This window comes from Salvelinus namaycush, chromosome 20, assembly GCF_016432855.1.
Source record: "Salvelinus namaycush isolate Seneca chromosome 20, SaNama_1.0, whole genome shotgun sequence".
Lineage (NCBI taxonomy): Eukaryota > Metazoa > Chordata > Actinopteri > Salmoniformes > Salmonidae > Salvelinus > Salvelinus namaycush.
In genome coordinates, this window is record NC_052326.1 from 22954595 (window position 1) to 22970733 (window position 16139).

The window sequence follows — 16139 nt, forward strand, 5'->3', positions numbered from 1 at the left end:
TGAGTCACTACTTTGTAGAAGAACCTTTGGCAGTGATTATGTAACGATGTGCTCTGAGAGTCTGGAAGCAAGTTCAAGAATTGAATGTTTTAATAAATAAACACTACACAAAATAAGAACCATGAACAACGCACAGACACAAAACAGAAACAATAACGCCTGGGGAAGGATCCAAAGAGAGTGACATATATAGGGAAGGTAATCAGGAAAATGAGCTGTCGCCCACTCTTAGCTATGATGTGGGCGTGCCCCAAGGGTCAATACTGGGGCCCCTCCTGTTCAGCCTGTACATTCATGATCTGCCTTCTGTCTGTACTGGGTCTGAAGTTCAAATGTATGCAGATGATACAGTGATATATGTGCATGCAAAGAGCAAATAACAAGCTGCACAAGAACTCACTACTGTAATGGTCCAGGTTACAAAGTCGCTCAGTGACTCGTGCTTGCATCTCAATGTGAAAAAAACTGTTTGCATGTTCTTCACAAAGAGGGCAACAGATGCTACTGAGCCAGATGTCTATGTGTCAGGGGAGAAGCTCCAGGTGGTATCTTATTTTAAGTACCTTGGCATCATACTTGATTCCAACCTCTCTTTTAAAAAGCATGTGAAAAAGGTAATTCAGATAACCAAATTCGACCTAGCTAATTTCCGATTTATACGAAATTGTTTGACTACAGAGGTAGCAAAACTGTACTTCAAATCTATGATACTCCCCCACTTAACATACTGCTTGACTAGTTTGGCCCAAGCTTGCTGTACAACATTTAAACCTATTCAGTCTGTCTACAAACAGGCTCTCAAAGTGCTTGATAGGAAGCCCAATAGCCATCATCCCTGTTACATCCTCAGAAAGCATGAGCTCCTGAGTTGGGAAAATCTTGTGCAATACACCGATGCATGTCTTGTATTCAAAATCCTAAATGGCCTGGCTCCCCCTCCACTCAGTGTTTTTGTTAAACAGAAAACCCAAACATATGGCAGCAGATCCACAAGGTCTGCCATGAGAGGTGACTGTATAGTTCCCTTAAGGAAAAGCACCTTTAGTAAATCCGCTTTCTCTGTGAGAGCTTCCCATGTCTGGAATACACTGCCATCAGACACACATAACTGCACCACATATCACACTTTCACAAAATGCATGAAGACATGGCTAAAGGTCAATCAGATTTGTGAACATAATCCCTAGCTGTGCATTGCCGCTTTCCATGTTGTCTGTTGTCTGTAGCTTGTGAGGTGTGGAAATACTTTGTTGCTTTTATGAATTTTGTCTTGCTGCTTTTTGTTCTATGTTGCTCTGTCTGTATGCTACGTCTTGCTTGTCCTATGTTGCTCTGTCTGTATGATATGTCTTGCTTGTCCTATGTTGCTGTGCGTGTGCTCACTGCTCAATGATTGTCTATATTGTAATTGTTTTTAATAACCTGCCCAGGGACTGCGGTTGAAAATTTGCCAGCTGGCTAAAACCGGCACTTTTACTGAAACTTTGATTAATGTGCACTGTCCCTGTAAAAATAAAATAAACTCAACTCAACTCAACATGATACAGCCACCACTATGCTTTAAAATACGTAGAGTGGTACTCAGTAATGTGTTATATTGGATTTGCCCAAACATAACGCTTTGTATTCAGGAAATAAAGTGAATTGCTTTGCCAACAAATATCTGTTTAATCCATTTAAAATTCAGGCTGTAACACAACAAAATGTGGAAAAAGTGAAGGGGTGTGAATACTTTCTGAAGGCACTGTAACAGGCCAAACATTCCAGTTATTCAGCATCGCAGAAGAGGTGTTTGTCAGTCCAATTGCTGCCCTGCATAACAAGCCAATGTGAGGATTAGTGTGTGTGTTTGGTTGTAGATTTGCATTAAACACACACAAGACTCAGAGACAAGGCTCAGAAACAAGGCTCAGAGACAAGGCTCAGAGACAAGAATCAGAGACAAGAGCTCCGTTTGTAGTGTTTGCACACAGAGTTGAAGGATTTTTTCACAAAACGTTTGACGTAAGTAATACAAACACTCAGAGGGTTGTATGCAGAGTCCTGCACAGTCCAAAAGTTTTAGGGAACCACCAGCATATACACTAGGTTTACAAAATATTAAGAACACCTTCCTATTATTGAGTTGGGCCTTCCTCTGACACCACCTGGTATAGAGGTCCTGGATGGCAGGAAGCTTGGCCCCAGTGATGTACTGGGCCGTACGCACTACCCTCTGTAGTGCCTTGCGGTCAGAGGTTGAGCAGTTGCCATACAGGGCGGTGATGCAATCAGTCAGGATGCTCTCGATGGTGCAGCTGTAGAAGTTTTTGAGGATCTGAGGACCCCTGCCAAATCTTTTCAGTCTCCTGAGGGGGAATAGTCATTGTCGTGCCCTCTTCACAACTGTCTTGGTGTGTTTGGACCATGTTAGTTTGTTGGTGATGTGGACATCAAGGAACTTGAAATTCTCAACCTGCTCCACTACCGGCCTGCCGATGAGAATGGGGGCATGCTCAGTCCTCCTTTTTTTGTAGTCCACAATCATATTATTTGTCTTGATCACATTAAGGGAGAGGTTGTTATCCTGGCACCATACTGCCAGGTCTCTGACCTCCTTCCGAAATGCTGTCTCATCGTTGTCAGTGATCAGGCCTACCACTGTTGTGTCATCAGCAAACTTAATGATGGTGTTGGAGTTGTGCTTGGCCATGCAGTTATTGGTGAACAGGGAGTACAGGAGGGGACTGAGCACGCACCCTTGAGGGGCCCCTGTGTTGAGGATCAGCGTGGCAGATGTGTTACCCTTACCACCTAGGGGGCGGCCCTTCAGGAAGTCCAGGATCCAGTTGCAGAGGGAGGTGTTTAGTCCCAGGGTGCTTAGCTAAGTGATGAGCTTTGAGGGCACTATGGTGTTGAACGCTGAGCTGTAGTCAATAAATCACATTCTGTTCTCGGAGTACACGTCCTTGTAATCCGTCTGGCCTGGCGGCCTTGTGAATGTTGACCTGTTTAAAGGTCTTACTCACATTGGCTACAGAGAGCGTGATCACACAGTCGTCCGGAAAAGCTGATGCTGTCATGCATTCTTCAGTGTTGCTTGCCTCGAAGCGAGCATAGAAGTAATTTAGCTTGTCTGGTAGGCTAGTGTCACTGGGCAGCTCGCGGCTGCAAGACCTGCCACATCCGACGAGCGTCGGAGCCGGTGTAGTACAATTCAATCTTAGTCCTGTATTGACTCTTTGCCTGTTTTATGGTTCTGACTGATGTGGTGTACTCCTGAAAGCCATCTGAAGAATCCCGGAACAAATTCCAGTCTGTGCTAGCAAAACAGTCCTGTAGCTTAGCATCTGCATCCTCTGACCACTTCCTCATTGAGCGAGTCACTGGTACTTCCTGCTTTCATTTTTGCTTGTAAGCAGGAATCAGGAGGATAGAATTATGGTTAGATTTGCCAAATGGAGGGCGAGGGAGAGCTTTGTATGTCTCTGTGTGGAGTAAAGGTGGTCTAGAGTTTTTTTCCCCTCTGGTTGCAAATGTGAAATGCTGGTAGAAATAAGGTCAAATAGATTAAAATTTCCCTGCATTAAAGTCACCGGCCGCTAGGAGCGCCGCCTTTGGATAAGCATTTTCCTGTTTGCTTATGGCCCTTTACAGCTCGTTGAGCGTGGTCTTAGTGCCAGCATCGGTTTGTGGTGGTAAATAGACAGCTACGAAAAATATAGATGAAAACTCTCTTGGTAAATAGTGTGGTCTACAGCTTATCATGATATACTCTACCTCTGGGGAGCAAAACCTTGAGACTTCCTTAATATTAGATTTTGTGCACCAGCTGTTATTTACAAATAGCACCTACTAACATGGCACTTACTACCAAAAGGCACTTCAATATTTTTGATTTGGGTGGCTTGGATAGGGGTCGTCAAGCAGCTGTGCTGGGTATGAACTGCCCTTCTTCCCCTACTGCCTGGGTGGTGGTGGCATGAACAGGCCTTCTGTGTGTGTGTGTGTGCATGTGTGTGTGTGCGTGTGTGTGAGAGAGAGATTGACTGTGTGTGTCTTGGTCTTTGTCTCTGTAACTCTCTCTGTGCTTTCTTTTTGTTTCTCTGTGTTCTGGGTTGTGCATTCTGAGCCAGAGAGAGACACAGGCTACTTTGTCTCTCTGTGTGTTTGTGGTTTGACCATTGTTCCAAAGACCTGGAAAGAGAGAGAGAGAGAGAGAGAGAGAGAGAGAGAGAGAGAGACAAGAGTACAGTAGACATAGAAGGCAAATCAGAGATTGGTACAGAAGTCTCGCACAGTGCATGCCTATCTTGGAGTCAGCTTTCTGAAGTATCTCTATATGTATGTGTGTGTATCTGTGTGTGACTGGAACCACTTCTGTGGCTGTCAACCTGTGTGTTGTTGTGCGTACAGTGACTTTATATATGCGTTTGTGTGTGTGCATTGTTGTGTGTGTGTGTGTGTGTGTGTGTGTGTTGTGAAGTGCATTCCTCTTGCTCCAGGACAAGACCACAGATGAAAGCCAAAAAGGTTGAACTTTCCCTTTCCTGGTTACTATGGAGACAGAGAGGGCATGGAGAGGCAGTGGCAGGACTGGGCCTCACACAGCGGGATGCGGCGCTCAGATTAACTACGACTTTCTGTGTGTGTGTGTGTGTGTGTGTGTTTGTTAAAATTGGGCTGGACACAGCAGGAAGAGGCGCTGAGATTAACTTCCACTCTCCTACTCTCTGAGTCTGAAAACTAGAGGCTAAAGCAGCAGGCTAACATGGAGTGACATGACCTCCTGGGACGCCTCCTCTGGGGAAGACAAGGGGATTGAAAGGAAACGTTCTATTGTTGATGTGGAAGGCTGGTAGGCCCTGTTTTCTGTGTCGCAACATGTAAACTCAGCCTAGAGTCACCAGTGGGGTCCTGCCTCACCATCTGAGAAAACACTGCCCCTCTACCCTGCTGCCTAATCCTGAACAACAGGTACACTCCCTTAAGCTTCACACAGCATCTGGAGACTATTCACATTCACACATGAGCAGTTTCACTACAGTTGAAAACATCCCAGTCAGTGCAGATCTGCTGTAAGTCATCTCTAAAGCTCCCTGGCTGCATGGTCTCATGTCTAAAACCAACCTTGTGTTAACGGAACAGAGGAGCTCATTGTTGGCTGTTTATTCTGACAGATGCCAGCTCGATGACTTCAACCTTTGCCATGAACTGTCTCCTTATTCCCAATAAGACTGGGATCACGGCAGTGTCGGCCTGGGGATGGGACCAGTGGTATGGGCCTGGCTGCCTGTGTCAAGGGGCTGGCCTGGGCCGTCCTGGCCTACAGCTCTATAGAGCTGGACTAGAAGGGGCTACGAGTTGAGGATGGAGAAACTGTCTCATAAGGGGATTTAGGATCTAGGTCGTAATGGGCTGGGTCATAAGGGGTTGGGGCTGGAATCACAGTGGTATGGCTGGGTGCTGGCTATAGAGGTCAGTTGGGGGACATAAGCGGCGAGGGCTGGGAATAGGGATGGGGATGGTACCAGGGCAGGATGGCTGTATGGAGCGGGGGGTTAGGGTTAGTATGATTTAATTATTGTTTTATAATATGGGTTCCCTGTGTGTGTACTCTGTGTACTCTATGAGACCATGTCTAGTGCACTTGAGAAACAGGGCTGCACAGCGTTTGGGGGCCTGACAAAAAGTTGGTAGAATTCCTCTGTGGGTATAAACTGAGTGTACAAAACATTAGGAAGAGTTGCACACCTAGAACAGCCTCAATTCTTTGGGGAATAAACTACAAGGTGTCAAAAGAGTTCCACAGAGATGCTGGCCCATGATGACTCCAATGCTTCCCACAGTTATGTCAAGTTGGCTGGATGTCGTTTGGGTGGCGGTCATTCATAATATACACAGAAAACAGCAGCGTTGCAGTTCTTGACACACTCAAACCAGTGCGCTTGGCACCTACTACCATACCCTGGTCAATCTTTTGTTTTGCCCATTCACCCTCTGAATGGCACACATCCACAATCCATGTCTCAATTGAGGGAGAGACATGGGAGCTTTTGTAATATACTGCTGGTATTTCCTGGAATCAGCCTCCATCACCAAGCCCAGGGTAGTGTAGAACAGTGTAGAACAGTGTAGAACAGGGCAAAATACCCATAAGATCCTGGAGAGCAACCCGGGATTCTGAGAGCCTCTTTGTTCAACAGGTCCAATGAAGATATCACCCCTGGTTGTTATGACAACAGCATGGCAATGCCTGGCCCACTGCCACTGAGCTACAAAAACAGATGGCAGGAAAATGGCAGAGAGGAGAGGGATATAGATATATTTCGCTAGAGAGGGAGTGGGTACGTGTGATATATCGAAGAGAACATGTTAACTCTAAGCATAGAAAGGTAGAGGGACTTTCACTGCCTCTAAACGCAAACTAGGGAAGTATTCATAGATGCGTTTTTACCAAGCAATTGCTACTCGTACCATCAACACCAACATTCTGTTTCAGACAGCAGCTACATGACAAACAATAAAAAGGTAGTGTGGAGTGTGTGCGCCTGAAAACTTATGTCTCAGAGTTGGGTCTTGTTCTCTCTCTCTCTCTCTCTCTCTCTCTCTCTCTCTCTCTCTCTCTCTCTCTCTCTCAGACACACCCTCACTAAGGGTCGTGACCTTCTTTTGTTTACATCCAACATAACACATACAGTATAACCCTGCTCAGGGATTGGTGGATCTTTGTAAAGTGGTGATGTCATCTGTTAAATCCACTTCAATCAGTTTAGATGAGGGGGAGGAGACTAGAGGTCGACCAATTATGATTTTTCAACGCCGATACCGATACCGATTATTGGAGGCCCAAAAAAGCCGATACCGATCAATCGGCCGTTTTTTTTTAACATGTATTTGTAACAATGACAATTACAACAATACTGAATGAACACTTATTTTAACTTAATATAATACATCAATAAAATCAATTTATCCTCAAATAAATAATGAAACATGTTCAATTTGGTTTAAATAATGCAAAAACAAAGTGTTGGAGAAGAAGGTAAAAGTGCAATATGTGCCATGTAAGAAAGCTAACGTTTAAATTCCTTGCTCAGAACATGAGAACATATAAAAGCTGGTGGTTCCTTTTAACATGAGTCTTCAATATTCCCAGGTAAGAAGTTTTAGGTCGTAGTTATTATAGGAATTATAGGACTATTTCACTCTATACGATTTGTATTTCATATACCTTTGACTATTGGATGTTCTTATAGACACTTTAGTATTGCCAGTGTAACAGTATAGCTTCCGTCCCTCTCCTCGCTCCTACCTGGGCTCGAACCAGGGACACATCGACAACAGCCACCCTCGAAGCAGTGTTACCCATGCAGAGCAAGGGGAACAACTACTCCAAGTCTCAGAGCGAGTAACGTTTGAAACGCTATTAGCGCGCACCCCGCTAACTAGCTAGCCATTTCACATCGGTTACACCAGCCTAATCTCGGGAGTTGATAGGCTTGAAGTCATAAACAGCACAATGCTTGAAGCATTGCGAAGAGCTGCTGGCAAAGCGCACGAAAGTGCTGTTTGAATGAATGCTTACGAGCATGCTGCTGCCTACCATCGCTCAGTCAGACTGCTCTATCAAATCATAGACTTAATTATAACATAATCACACACAGAAATACGAGCCTTAGGTCATTAATATGGTCGAATCCGGAAACTATCATCTCGAAAACAAAACGTTTATTCTTTCAGTGAAATACGGAACCGTTCCGTATTTTATCTAACGGGTGACATCCATAAGTCTAAATATTCCTGTTACATTGCACAACCTTCAATGTTATGTCATAGTTACGTAAAATTCTGGCAAATTAGTTCGCAACGAGCCAGGCGGCCCAAACTGTTGCATATACCCTGACTCTGCGTGCAATGAACGCAAGAGAAGTGACACAATTTCACCTGGTTAATATTGCCTGCTAACCTGGATTTCTTTTAGCTAAATGTGCAGGTTTAAAAATATATACTTCTGTGTATTGATTTTAAGAAAGGCATTGATGTTTATGGTTAGGTACAGTAGTGCAACGATTGTGCTTTATTCGCAAATGCGCTTTTGTTAAATCATCCCCCGTTTCGCAAAGTTGGCTGTCTTTGTTAGGAAGAAATAGTCTTCACACAGTTTGCAACGAGCCAGGCGGCCCAAACTGCTGCATATACCTTGACTCTGTTGCAAGATCAGTGACACAATTTCCCTAGTTAAAAGAAATTCATGTTAGCAGGCAATATTAACTAAATATGCAGGTTTAAAAATATATACTTGTGTATTGATTTTAAGAAAGCATTGATGTTTATGGTTAGGTACACGTTGGAGCAACGACAGTCCTTTTTCGCGAATGCGCACCACAACGATTATATGCAACGCAGGACACGCTAGATAAACTAGTAATATCATCAACCATGTGTAGTTAACTAGTGATTATGATTGATTGATTGATTGTTTTTTATAAGATAATGTCACGCCCTGGCCTTAGTATTCTTTGTTTTCTTTATGTTTTTTAGTTAGGTCAGGGTGTGACATGGGGAATGTATGTGTTTTGTAGTGTCTATGGGGTGTTGTATGTGTATGGGGCAGAGTAGAGTATAGTTGTCTAGTTATGTCTATGGCTGCCTAGATTGGTTCTCAATCAGAGACAGCTGTCATTCATTGTCTCTGATTGGGAGCCATATTTAAGGCAGCCATAGGCAGTAGGCTTTGGTGGGTAGTTGTCTATGTCATTGTTCTATGTTGCATGTGTGCACTTAGTTCAGGTTTAGCTTCACGATCGTTTGTTTTGTTCATTTTGTAAGTGTTTGTTTTTCCTTCATTAAAAGAAGATGTATTTTTCACGCGCTGCGCCTTGGTCCTCTCTCTCTCTCTCAGGAAGACGATCGTGACAGAACTACCCACCTACCATGGATCAAGCAGCGTGAGAGGAACCAGCAACAGCGGCCAAAGAACCAGGACTCGTGGACTTGGGAGGAAATATTGGACGGAAAGGGACCCTGGGCTCAACCAGGAGAATATCGCCGCCCCAAAGCTGAGTTGGAGGCAGCGAAAGCTGAGAGACGGCGATATGAGGAGGCAGCACGGAAACAAGGCTGGAAGCCCGCAAGTCAAACCCAAAAATTTCTTGGGGGGGGGGCTCTCGGGGAATGTAGTTGGGTCAGTCAGGAGACTTGAGCCAACTCCTCCTGCTTTACATAAGGAGCCGGTGAGGGCGGATTTGGAGGTGAGTGACGCAGAGACAGTAAAGGAGTTAATGGAGAAATTGGAGGAGAAAGATATGAGGGATGTACTGGTTTGGTGCATGAGGCACGGCATCCGTCCGAATGAACGTGTTGGTGAGTTAATGTCACTGGGAACAGCTCTCCATACTCGTCCTGAGGTGCGTGCTAGCCGTCTGGTTAAGACAGTGCCTACACCACGCACCAAGCCTCCTGTGCGTCTCCAGAGCCCTGTACGCACTGATCATTCTCCCCGCACTCGCCCTGAGGTGCGTGCCCTCAGCCCGGTACCACCAGTCCCGGTACCACGCACCAGTTCTGTAGTGCGCCTCGAGAACTCAGTGTGCCCTGTTTCTCCTCCACGCACTCTCCCTGTGGTGCGTGTCTCCAGCCCAGTGCCTCCAGTTCCGGCACCACGCATCAAGCCTCCTGTGCGTCTCCAGAGCCCTGTACGCACTGTTCCTTCTCCCCGTACTCGCCCTGATGTGCGTGCCCTCAGCCCGGTAACACCAGTGCCGGTACCACGCACCAGGCCTATAGTACGCCTTGAGAGTCCAGTGTGCCCTGTTGTTGTTCCCCGCACTAGCCTGAAGGTGCGTGTCCTTAGCCCGGTACCTCCAGTTCCGGTACCACGCACCAGGCCTACAGTGCGTCTCAGCCGGCCAGAGTCTGCCGTCTGCCAAGCGGCGCCTGAACTGCCCGTCTGCCAAGCGGCGCCTGAACTGCCCGTCTGCCAAGCGGCGCCTGAACTGCCCGTCTGCCCAACGGCGCCTGAACTGCCCGTCTGCCCAACGGCGCCTGAACTGCCCGTCTGCCCAACGCCGTCTGAACTGTCCGTCTGCCAAGCGCCGCATGAACTGCCCGTCGGTACTGAGCCTTCAGAGCCGCCCGTCTGCCATGAGCCTTCAAAGCCGCCCGTCTGCCAAGAGCCTTCAGAGCCGTCCGCCAGACAGGAGCCGCTAGAGCCTTCCGCCAGACAGGATCAGCCAGAGCCTTCCGCCAGACATGACCAGCCAGAGCCGTCCGCCAGACATGACCAGCCAGAGCCGTCCGCCAGACATGACCAGCCAGAGCCGTCCGCCAGACATGACCAGCCAGAGCCGTCCGCCAGACATGACCAGCCAGAGCCGTCATCCAGCCATGACCAGCCAGAGCCGTCATCCAGCCATGACCAGCCAGAGCCGTCATCCAGCCATGACCAGCCAGAGCCGTCATCCAGCCAGGATCCGCCAGAGCCGTCATCCAGCCAGGATCCGCCAGAGCCGTCATCCAGCCAGGATCCGCCAGAGCCGTCATCCAGCCAGGATCCGCCAGAGCCGCCAGCCAGCCAGGATCCGCCAGAGCCAGCCAGCCAGGATCCGCCAGAGCCAGCCAGCCAGGATCCGCCAGAGCCAGCCAGCCAGGATCCGCCAGAGCCAGCCAGCCAGGATCCGCCAGCCAGCCAGGATCCGCCAGCCAGCCAGCCAGGATCCGCCAGCCCTCAGTCCGGAGCTGCCGTCCCTCAGTCCGGAGCTGCCGTCCCTCAGTCCGGAGCTGCCGTCCCTCAGTCCGGAGCTGCCGTCCCTCAGTCCGGAGCTGATGCCCCTTATCCCGGTGATGCCCCTTATCCCGGTGATGCCCCTTAATTTAGGTGGGTTTATTTGGAGGGTGGTCATTGAGAGGGGGATACAAAAGCGGGTATTGACAATGGTGGAGTGGGGGCCACGTCCCGCACCCGAGCCGCCGCCATGATGGGGCCCACCCCGGACCCTCCCCTTTCTATTTCAGGTTGTGTGGTCGGAGTCCGCACCTTTGGGGGGGGGTACTGTCACGCCCTGGCCTTAGTATTCTTTGTTTTCTTTATGTTTTTTAGTTAGGTCAGGGTGTGACATGGGGAATGTATGTGTTTTGTAGTGTCTATGGGGTGTTGTATGTGTATGGGGCAGAGTAGAGTATAGTTGTCTAGTTATGTCTATGGCTGCCTAGATTGGTTCTCAATCAGAGACAGCTGTCATTCATTGTCTCTGATTGGGAGCCATATTTAAGGCAGCCATAGGCAGTAGGCTTTTGTGGGTAGTTGTCTATGTTCTATGTTGCATGTGTGCACTTAGTTCAGGTTTAGCTTCACGATCGTTTATTTTGTTCATTTTGTAAGTGGTTGTTTTTTCCTTCATTAAAAGAAGATGTATTTTTCACGCGCTGCGCCTTGGTCCTCTCTCTCTTATCAAGACGATCGTGACAGATAAGTTTAATGCTAGCTAGCAACTTACCTTGGCTTCTTTCTGCATTCGCGTAACAGGCAGGCTCCTCGTGGAGTGCAATGTAAGGCAGGTGGTTAGAGTGTTGGACTAGTTAACCGTAAGGTTGCAAGATTGAATCCCCCCGAGCTGACAAGGTAAACATCTGTCGTTCTGTCCCTGAACAAGGCAGTTAACTCACTGTTCCTAGGCCGTCATTGAAAATAGGAATGTGTTCTTAACTGACTTGCCTAGTTAAATAAAGGTGTAAAAAAAAAAGAAATCTGTGTCCAAAAATACCGATTGTTATGAAAACTTGAAATCGGCCCTAATTAATCGGCCATTCCGATTAATCGGTCGACCTCTAGAGGAGACAGGTTAAAGAAGGATTTTTAAGCCTTGAGAGAATTGAGACATGGATTGTTCAGAGGGTAAAATGTATTTAAAAAAATAAGTTTACATTTATTTAACTAGGCAAGTCAGTTAAGAACAAATTCTTATTTACAATGACGGGCTACCAAAAGGCAAAAGACCTCCTGCGGGGACAGGGGCTGGGAATAAAAAATAAATAAAAATAACATATAAATATAGGACAAAACACACATCACAACAAGAGAGACAACACTACATGAAGATAGACATAAGACAACAATATAGCAAGGCAGCAACACATGACAACACAGCCTGGTAGCAACACAACGGGGTATGGTAGTATGTACCAAACACACCTGTTTGAGTGTGTCATAAACTGCAATGCTGCTGAGTTTTTCATGCTCAACAGTTTCCCATGTGTATCAAGAATGGTCCACCACCCAAAAGACATCCAGCCAACTTGATACAATTGTGGCACGCATTAGAGTCAACATGGGCCAGCATCTCTGTGGAATGCTTTCTACACCTTGTAGACTCCATGCTCCAACGAATTGAGGCTGTTCTGAGGGCAAAAATTTCACCTTACCGTGAAATGCTTACTTACAAGCCCTTAACCAACAATGCAGTTCAAGAAATAGAGTTAAGAAAATATTGACTAAATAAATTAAAGCAAAAAATAAAATAGAAAGTACCCCACAATAAATAACAACACCCAGGATATATACAGGGGGTACCGGTACCGAGTCAATGTGCGGGGGTACAGGTTAGTCGATGTAATTTGTACATGTAGGTAGGGGTAAAGTGACTATGCATAGATAATAAACAGCAAGTAGCAGTGGGGTAAAATCAAAGGGGGGGTGGGGTGTCAATGTAAATAGTCCGGGTGGCCATTTTATTAATTGTTCAGCAGTCTTATGGCTTGTGTGTAGAAGCTGTTAAGGAGCCTTTTGGACTTAGACTTGGTGCTTCAGTACTGCTTGCCGTGCGGTAGCAGAGAGAATAGTCTATGACTTGGGTGCCTGGAGTCTTTGACATTTTTTGGGGCCTTCTTCTGACACCACCTAGTATATAGGTCTTGGATGGCAGGGAGCTTGGCCCCAGTGATGTATTGGGCCATACGCACTACCCTTTGTAGCGCCTTATGTTCGCATGCCGAGCAATTGCCATATCAGGCAGTGATGCAACTGGTAAGGATGCTCTCGACAGTGCATGTTTAGAACTTTTTGAGGATCTGGAGACCCATGCCAAATCTTTTTTAACTGAATAGTTATGCATGCTCAAGTTTTCAGTTTTTTTGTTTTTTCTTGTTTGTTTCAAAATAAATAATATTTTGCATCTTCAAAGTGGTAGGCATGTTGTGTAAATCAAATGATACAAACCCCCTCCAAAATCTATTTTAATTCCAGGTTGTAAGACAACAAAATAGGGAAAATGCCAAGGGGGTGAATACTTTCGCAAGCCACTGTAGCCTCGTTATTGTTATGTCATTTTATTGTGTTACTTTTTATAATTTTTTTTACTTTAGTTTATTTAGTCAATATTTTCTTAACTCTATTTATTGAACTGCATTGTTGGTTAAGGGCTTATAAGTAAACATTTCACGGTAACCTATTGTATTTGATGTTTGTGTTTGTGACATGTCCATGCTATTCGGTGTTTGTGTTTGATTTGATGTGCATGCTTCAGTGTTGCTTGCCTTGACGTGAGCATAAAATGCATTTAGCTCGTCTTGTAGGCTCACGTCACTGGGCAGCTCGCGGCTGGGTTTCCCATTGCAGTCCATAATAGTTTGCAAGCCCTGCCACATCCGACAAGTGTCAGAGCTGGTGTAGTAGGATTCAAACTTAGTTCTGTATTGACGCTTTGCCTGTTTGATGGTTCGTATGAGGGCATTGCGGGATTTCTTATAAGCTTCCAAATTAGTGTCCCACTCCTTGAAAGCAGCAGCTCTAGCCTTTAGCTTGGTTGGGATGTTGCCTGTAATCCACGGCTTCTGGCTGGAAGGGATACAATATGTACGTATGGCCACTGTGGGGGCGACGTCGTCGATGCAGGTTTTGATGAAGCCGTTGACTGAGCTGGTATACTCCTCAATGCCATTGGAAGAATCCTGGAACATATTCCAGTCTGTGCTAGCAAAACAGTCCAGTAGCGTAGCATCCGCGTTACCTGATCACTTCCATATTGAGCGAGTCACTGGTACTTCCTGTCTTAGTTTTTGCTTGTAAGCAGGAATCAGGAGGATAGAATTATGGTCAGATTTGCTAAATGGAGGGTGAGGGAGAGATTTGTACGTGTCTCTGTGTGGAGTAAAGGTGGTTCAGTTTTTTTCCCTCTGGTTGCACTTGACATGTGACAAGAAATGAGGTAAAATGGATTTTTAGTATGTGTTCTTAGTGTCAGCATCGGTTTGTCGTGGTAAATAGATGGCTACGAATAATATAGATGAGAACTCTCTTTGTAGATTGTGTGGCCTACAGTTCATCATGTGTACTCTATCTCAGACGAGCAATACCTCGAGACCTCCTTAATATTAGACATCACGCACCAGCTGTTATTGACAAATAGACACACACCCCCACCCATCGTCTTACAAGATGTAGCTGTTCTGTCCTGCCGATGCATGGAAAACCCGGCCAACTGAATATTATCTGTGTCAACGTTCAGCCATGACTCTGTGAAACATAAGATATTACAGTATTTAATGTCTCGTTGGTTTGGATAGTCTCGAGCGGAGATCATCCAGTTTATTTTCCTGTGATTGCACATTGGCCAATATAATGAATGGTAGAGGCGGGTTACCCACTCACCGACAAATTCTCACAAGGCACCCCGATCTCCGCCCCCTGTATTTCCATATTTTCTTCACGTGAATTACAGGGATTTGGGCCTGATCTCGGAGAAACAGTATATGCATCGCGTCGGACTCATTAAAGAAAAAAATATTTGTCCAGTTCGAGGTGAGTAATCGCTGTTCTGATATCCAGACGCTCTTTTCGGTCATGAGAGACGGAACCATCAACATTATGTACAAAATAAGTTACAAACAATGCGAAAAACACACAAAATAGCACATTTGGTTAGGAGCCCATAAAACGGCTGCCATCCCCTCCGGCACCATTATCCGAATATAAGAAAGGTGTTCCTGTTCCTGATATTTTGTACACTCAGTGTATACCCAGAGAGGAATTCTACCCATGTTTTCTCAATCTCTCATGCTTACTTTTACATCTCAATCAGACCTCTTCCTTCTCTAGCTCCATATATCACTCTTCTCCTCATATTTCCTCTCTCTCTCTCTCTCTCTCTCTCTCTCTCTCTCTCTCTCTCTCTCTCTCTCTCTCTCTCTCTCTCTCTCTCTCTCTCTCTCTCTCTCTCTCTCTCTCTCTCTCTCTCTCTCTCTCTCTCTCTCTCTCTCTCTCTCTCTCTCTCTCTCTCTCTCTCTCTCTCTCTCTCTCTCTCTCTCTCTCTCTCTCTCTCCGTCCCTCCGTGAGGAGGAAGGTGAAGTTTAAGGAAGTGGGTGAGGGTGAGAGAGGAGGGTAGGTAGTAGGGTAAGGATGAGGGCGAAGGCCAGATGGCTGGAGAATGGCGTCTGTAGCCCCTGGTCTGTGTGCTCTGCTCCGAGGGCAGAGGAATGCGTGTCTTTTCTTTGGTCTTTGGCTGAGTGGAGAGGCCAAGGGCTGCTGTATAGCAATGGATTAGCACTCACATTCACCCCTAATCTCCCCGTTCTCAGCCTCAACTGTTCACCTGCAGGCCCCGGCCACTACACCACCATGTTGAGCTAACGGTGAACCCTTCCTTAGCAGCCAGAGAGCCAGGTGGACCCACTTGAGAGAGGGCTTCCAGAGGTGAAGGGGGGCAGAGAGGGGAAGATAGGGGCAGAGTGTGTGGAGGAAAGCGGAGAGGGGTAGAGAGGTGGTGAAGGGGGGCAGAGGGATGGAAGGGGGTAGAGGGGAGAGGGGGAAAAAGTGTCCTCCAGACTAAGAGAGGCTTTTCTGGGGAACAGGATAAGAGGGGGGACCCGGGGGCCTCGGATGAACTCTAGGCTACAATGGCTCCATCTGGTCCCAAACAAACGCATCTCAGCCTCCCAATGAGAGGGTCCCTCTTCCCCTCTTCCCTTCTTTTACCTCTCTTATCCTCTTTCCCCCCTATTTCCTCTCTTCCTCTCTTACCCTCTTCTCCCCCCAGCTAGCACATAACGTGCTGAGAACCATATGTTTCTTAGAGCTTGGTGAGAGCTTGGTTGTCCTATGTTTATTTTGCATACAACATTCCCACAACTTTCTGGGAATGGTGCAGGATAGTTGCTTGGCTTTG

General features: G+C 46.6%; 1 protein-coding gene across 1 annotated transcript in view; it reads right to left on the reverse strand.

Moving 5' to 3' along the window:
• Positions 1 to 16139, reverse strand: part of arhgef10la (Rho guanine nucleotide exchange factor (GEF) 10-like a) — a 309208-nt gene that overhangs the window by 182498 nt on the left and 110571 nt on the right. The window lies entirely within an intron of this gene.